The sequence below is a fragment of the Erithacus rubecula genome (genome assembly GCF_903797595.1).
Source record: "Erithacus rubecula genome assembly, chromosome: 15".
NCBI lineage: Eukaryota > Metazoa > Chordata > Aves > Passeriformes > Muscicapidae > Erithacus > Erithacus rubecula.
Window position 1 is genome coordinate 7,861,479 of NC_136667.1, and position 6,565 is coordinate 7,868,043.

Consider the following 6,565-nt stretch of genomic DNA (forward strand, 5'->3'; position numbering starts at 1 on the left):
ACTCACAGGTTGGGTATTTCCATTTACTGGAAAGTACTCAATAAACTTCTTTCTGAGCTGGAACTTAAAATACTCAGAATTTCCTTTGAAAAGGAAATGGGGTTTTGTTGTTATTAAAAAAAACAAAACAAACAACCAGAATGAATTTTTTGTTTTGGAAGGTTTTCCACTCACTCCAGCAAGAATTTAGGTGAGTGGGGAGGTGGAAGCCCAGATATGGTCAGGATCTTGCAAAAACCTCTTTCCCTCTCACCCAAGTGCCATGGCTGGGCAGCAGCTGAGACCTGCAGGGTGGGACAGGGTGGGACAGGGAGGAGCAGTTCTGGGTTACTGAAGGTTCACCAACATGATCCCCAAATACTTCAGTTTTAAACAATACTTGCAAAATCCGTTTTAGGGGAGCAAGCCCCACAGGTCGCATTGCCAGCTGTAGAAATGCAGCTTCTAGATAATACTGAAAATCCAAATGCAAAATCAGATTAAAATCTCCCTATTTGAATGAACTTCCGGCAAGCTGTTGAATCGAGGTGAGCAGGAGGCTCAGATCACATGCTGTAATTAAATCCACGATGTTACCACAGCAAAGCAATGTGGCTTTGGGCGGGTGGCAGGGAAGAGAAACTTTCTTTCAGGTCCGGAAACTCTGTCTCAGCTTTGTAACAGGAGCCTGAAAGCTTGTTGATGACTTCATGGGGTTTTTTTGGGTTTGGTTTTTTCAATCTGTTTTTCCAATATGCTGGTTAGGTTAATGAAATCATTTCTCTTTGTTTGTAAACCTTGTGGTGTTCTTCACTGAACACTGGCCTTTTTCTGAAGGCAATAATTCAGTGGGGAAAGACAATTCCAAAAAGTGTACTCTAACAATACTCTCTGCTCCTTGTTTGCCTTTTGCTAAAAAACTGCAATTATTTTGATGACTCTTGCACAAAGCAGCTACAAAAAGAGAACTTTCCAGTTAACCAGGACTTCCAGTAATCATGTTCTTGGCTTGTTATATCAGTTTCCCTCTATTTAATTTGGGTCAACAGCTAAATAAAACAGCAGTTTATTTTGGCTAAGTGCACGATGAGATTAAAAGCTTTAGTGAGAAAGGTGTTTTGTTAAGCTCAGGCACTGCCACTTTTCAGAATCTCAGGCAAAATTTGCAAAGCTAGATCAAATGTTAGGACTAGCTTGTACCAGGAGTTAAACAAATGCTTTAAAAGTAGTGTTGCCCTTACATGTTCTGTGCTGAAAGAGAAACCCAAACCCACCTAAATATGTCCTCCATGGTGGGAAAAATTAGGTAGTGGAATGGGCATGCTGTTTTTTGGGGTTTTTTTGGCAGAGAGCACCAAAATTTGCCTGTTGGAGCCTTTCTCCCTCCTGTACTTCAAAGCCTTTTTGCCTCACTAGTTTCCTTTCTTCGCACAAAATGTCAGTGTGGAAACTTCTAAAATGTCAGCAAGGTACTCATAAAAGGTGTGAAACTACTTGGTCCTTCAAATGTCAAAATCAGCTACAGGGAAAACTGTTCAGGGTATGGCTACCTAGTTTTAATATCACACCCTGTCATGTTCTAGAACATTCAGCTGTAGCCAACCTTGCCTCCATTGGCAGGGACCAAGGCTGAGCCATTAGTTCACATTTTTTCCACAGCTGACTTTCAAAGCACTTTTCTTGCATACAGCACTTTGTGATTTGTTTAACTAAGAGGTATAAAAGGTAGAAATGCTAGCAACATGCTAGGCAGAGAGAGAATGGCATTTGCTTTTCTGCATGTGGGATTTCAAGGATGTGTTAGAGCTTGGTTTGGAGTAAAAATCCTGTTTCTAAATCCTTGGGAAAACTGGGCAATTTTATTAGATGTGTAACAGTAATTATTTTGTTCATGGGCTATATGAAAAATTATATTGATCATCCATGTATTAAAGTTTGGGTAGGGCTGGAAGGATTGTCAGGGCATCCCCTGCCTTGTTTTCTTTTGTTGAGTGATGCCAAGACAGAGTGTTTTTGGTGATTTGTCAAACTTGTAAAAAAATTCTACTAGAATCTCCCAAGTATTTTGTCTCACTATTTTCTCCTTAATTCAAAAACTCCCCCACCAACTGACCTGCTGATTTCTACTGCTAATTAAGTTGCCTTTTCCTCTGCCCTCCTCTCAACAGGATCTTGTTTGCACTCTGATCATGCTGCCAAGTTCTGTCCCTGCTCTTTTTTGCTTTGAGAGAAAAACCAAAAAGCCTGAATCTTTAAGTCTTGTGTTTTCAAAATTATTTTCCTGTTGGTCTTCTCTAGAGTGTTGCCCTCAAAGCCAGACTGCATCATCCCCAAACAACCAATATTTTTTGGCTGCCAGTCCTCTCTTCCCCATCCTTATGTAGAAATCACAGCTGCAGTTTCTGTGGCACAGCTTGCTGTGGAGTTGCACCTCAGTCCATGGCTTTCTATGATTTCTGGTCTTTTCAGCAACACTGCTGCCCTGTCAGCCTCTCCTCACTGCAAAACCCCTTTCTCCTGCTAAGGGGAATGCTTTTGATTTTGTTGGAACACATTTTCATCACTTGTGTTGCTTTGGAAAACTGCTGCAATTTTCTAAACTCATAATTGTGTCCCTGAATGTCCTTCTAACCATTCCTCCTTGGGTACAATCCACAGAGGGACATTTTCCAGATGATTAAGTGGTTTGAAATGCTGAATAAAGCTGCTACCCTGACAGATTCCTGCAAAGCAGCCACATCTGCTGTCCTGCTGGGTGGTCAAGTGCTCTTAAGGAGGTTTCATGGTCTTTTTGTTAGTTTGCTTGTTTGTTTTTTGGGGGGGTAGTTGCATATCTATCTCCATGCTTAACTTGTATTTCCTCAGGCTGATTAGAAGGATGTTGTCTCATATGTTAGGCCTATCCAAAAGGGCAACTAGACTAGTTTGGCACAAGTTGTCCTTTAAAAATGTCCTGGTAAAAATGCAATGAAGGGATTAAAAAAATATTGTTCCACTTTAAGCATAAAAGTTGGACAAATTGACCAGTTACTTCTTCAATGCTTCCTTTCTGAAGACAATATAATATTAGTCCTTCAGATGCTAGACTTCTGTTTTCTACTGCCAGTGTTCTTATCAGTGTTCAGATTATTACATGGTGTAAGATTAATAAAGCCCTGCCCACCCGAAGACATTCACTTCATCTGATTGCTCTCCAGCCTGTCTAAATGTATTTTCTTGGTAATTTTCTCTGGTTAGAGATAATATTTTTTGAAAAGACTGAAACAAAACAAAAATTGACTACTCCAAACTTCACAGCAGCACATTCTGACTTTTCCCATCTGGTCCTGAGCCTGCAGTTCATCTTCCTTTAGCCTGTAGTATTTTCAGCCCTCCTTCCAGAGTGTTTTGGCCCCATCAATGAGGACATCAATGGTGGAGCCTGTCATTTTCTGGCCCTCAGCCCTGCCAGAAGCCACAGCTCAGGGCCCCATTCCCAGTGGGGTGAGGGCTGGAGGGCAGAGAAAGGGCACTCGGGCAAATGAGAGTCATCAGTACTCACTCAGATAGTGGTCACAGATTACAGCACAGACAAAACAGCCTTTATTGTCAACTGCCTGCCAAGCCAGTCTTCTTTGGCCTCATTTCTCTACCTAATAGAGTTCAAGTGCCTGGTAGCACTGCAGGGAAGCAGAGCCCTGCTGGCTGCTCCTTAACCCCTTTCTAGCATGCAGCTTTCCCTGCCCAGACTGCTCTCAAGGTGGCTCAGTCACTCCTAAAAATAGTTCACTGCCAGAGGGTTCAGGAAGCTGTTGTGCTCATACAAGTGCCAAAGCTGTACAGCAGCTCCCCTTGCTGTGCCTGAGTTTTTTAGTGTTCATTTTAATTCACCCAACTTCCAGAGCTGTGAAAGACACAGCAGCTGGGCAGTCCATGAGGATTTGTGGATGCAACACTGGCTTTAGCAGATGTCTCTCCCTAGCTGACAAAGGTGTAGTTTGCAGAGCCCAGAGCTGATTCAGCTGCTGTACAGAGTTCCTTCTTATTGAGGAAATGTAACACCCAGCTTGGGATGGGGAAGCAGCTGAGATCTTTGTCACTAGTGCAGAGCAGATCTCCTCCAAGCTCCTTCCCTTCCTGCAGGTTCACAGAGCCCAGGAAGGGCTGTGATGCCAGTGTGTCCAGAGCACACAGAGCTGTGGCATTCCCAGCCCATTCAGCTAACAAGGAACTGGCTCCTGTCCTGCTGTGCCCAGCCTGGGGCTCAGCCCAGCCCTGGAGCACAGTGGGGGAGCAGGGACAAACAAACCCCCTTTTTCTTCTTTCTCTACAAAACTCATGCTGCACACCGTGTTGAAAGCCAGAAGAAGCTGCAATTGGTGGCAATTGGTGAAAAGAGTAAACCTGACTGTGGAAAAGATTCTTGAAAAATCAAAACAACTTACAAGAAGTAAAAAGGAAAGAAATGGAAAGAAACAATCCAAGATGTTTACATACATTAATTTATTTATAATCTCTGCTTTTCACTGTTCCACAACTTTGACACCACATTAATTCAAAATGAATATTCTCTTTACAATCTATCAGATAGCAACTTCTATACACTCAGAAGTACCACTGATTACATATGAACACATCTTCCTCCATTTTTTGAAAAAATTAATGCTGAAAACATAAGAAACATGCACATGTAAGATTTTAGAGTACATTTCTTTGGTCAGGTACACCTTCCAAAGTAAAGAAATATGGTCTGATAGTATTTTTCCTTTAGCAGTAGCAATACACAGCAGCAAAAACATGATTGCTGTGACATTTTGCAAGAGTAATGACTCTCAGATTAAGATGGCAAAACTAAGATGTTTGGACTCAAGATCAAAAATACATTGGTTTTACACTTGTCTTAATAAACACCAAATGAAGTAAAACAGCAAGTGATTTCTTTGCAGAGAGGACCTTTGCCCAGTCTGACAGTGCTGGACTGGCAGGGAGGAGGAAGACAGGCAGAGTGGCAGAATCACAGTAACATCACAGCACTTCAACCACTGAACTCCACATAAGGAGTTCAGTGTTATTTAGCAGGATGGTGACTCTTCAGATTGATCCAAAATAGTGAAACTCCAAGTCTACTACAGGTACTGGATATACACCAGCTGCACACAGCCTTCCAACACTGGCACCCCATTCTGCAACTTCTTCCCAACTTCTGCCATGAAAAATTTCAAATACTTGAGTAAAAACAAATTATATCCTTTAACATTTTAAAGACATTATATATGTCTATGTTCCACATAATTCTGATATTTATTTTAGAGTGGGAAGTTATAAAATATAAGATGAAATGATTAATGCTTTATATTTAAAGTGTACTAAAGCAGTTTAATGCCACAGCCTTTGGCTGCACTTCTATGGCATGGGATGGATGGAAGTGGCTGGACCATCTCACCAAGGTGGCTCTGTGACAATGTCAGCATCATCAGTCCTTTTGTACAAAGATAATTTCTTTAAATTCAAATGTCTTTTAAAATTACCTTAAGAAAGAGCAGTTTAATTAAAATCAGACTTCGATTCTGAAGTATATGTAAATAAAAAACATTGGCTGACACAGTCAGCATGGCTCAGTTTGGAACATGACTGTGTAACTGTGTAACTCTCACTCCAGAGCAATGGCCTCTCACCTTCCCATACCCATAAGCAGCACAATGACACAAATAACACTGCATGCAACACCCTACTCTTCTCGAGTTGGTATCTTTTCATTTTGCCTTCTGTGGGTACTCTGAAAGGCATGAGTTGACAAACATTGCTACAGATTTACTGGATAATACTTCTGATTCATATCAAATAGACAGATACAATACAGTCACATTTAATTGACTTTCAGTGCAATTTAAGTAAACTATTCTCTTTAATTTATTTTTAAACTATAAACTACACTAGAAAGACACAATAATTTTATTAATTTCATTACTTTTTATCTGAAGTTGCCTTTGAACTCATATGTAACAAAATCAATTACATTTCTCTGTCAAATTACCATTAGCTGAAGATAGGGTAGAGATTTTAAGTATTTGAGGACAAAGTCCACTGCCCCCAGGGCAGACAAGTGAGCTTCTAGTGGAAAGAGGTAATCTCCAATTACCAACAAGCTGCTAAAATGTGCCTGTATCTGTTCCTATGAATTAACTCTGTAGGCTTTGGTCAATAATGGTACAATTTACCTGGTAAGTCTCCATAATTATTTCTTCTCAAATAATTGAATTGAGAGCAGCATTTCAAATGGACAGGTAGTCAAATTGCAATCAGCTCCTGCTTGAAAATAATTTTGTAAGAATCCAGCTCTTTAAGTGATTTGAGGCTGTTTAACATGGGAGAAAAATGTGCTGCTTGATTCTGGATCAGCAGGAGTCAGTGGGTCCTTCCTACAGGCAAGAATTTTCCAGTCTGTTGGTCTTGTAGAAGTAGCAGTTTTTCATAGTTGCTTAACTTCTACTCAGAAAACACCTAAAAATGATGCAGCAAACTGTATATCCTGACATAATTACATTTCTTAAAGACACTTTTTGTCTTGCAAAGCCAGAAGCAAGTTCCAATAAAAAAATTCTTAAAA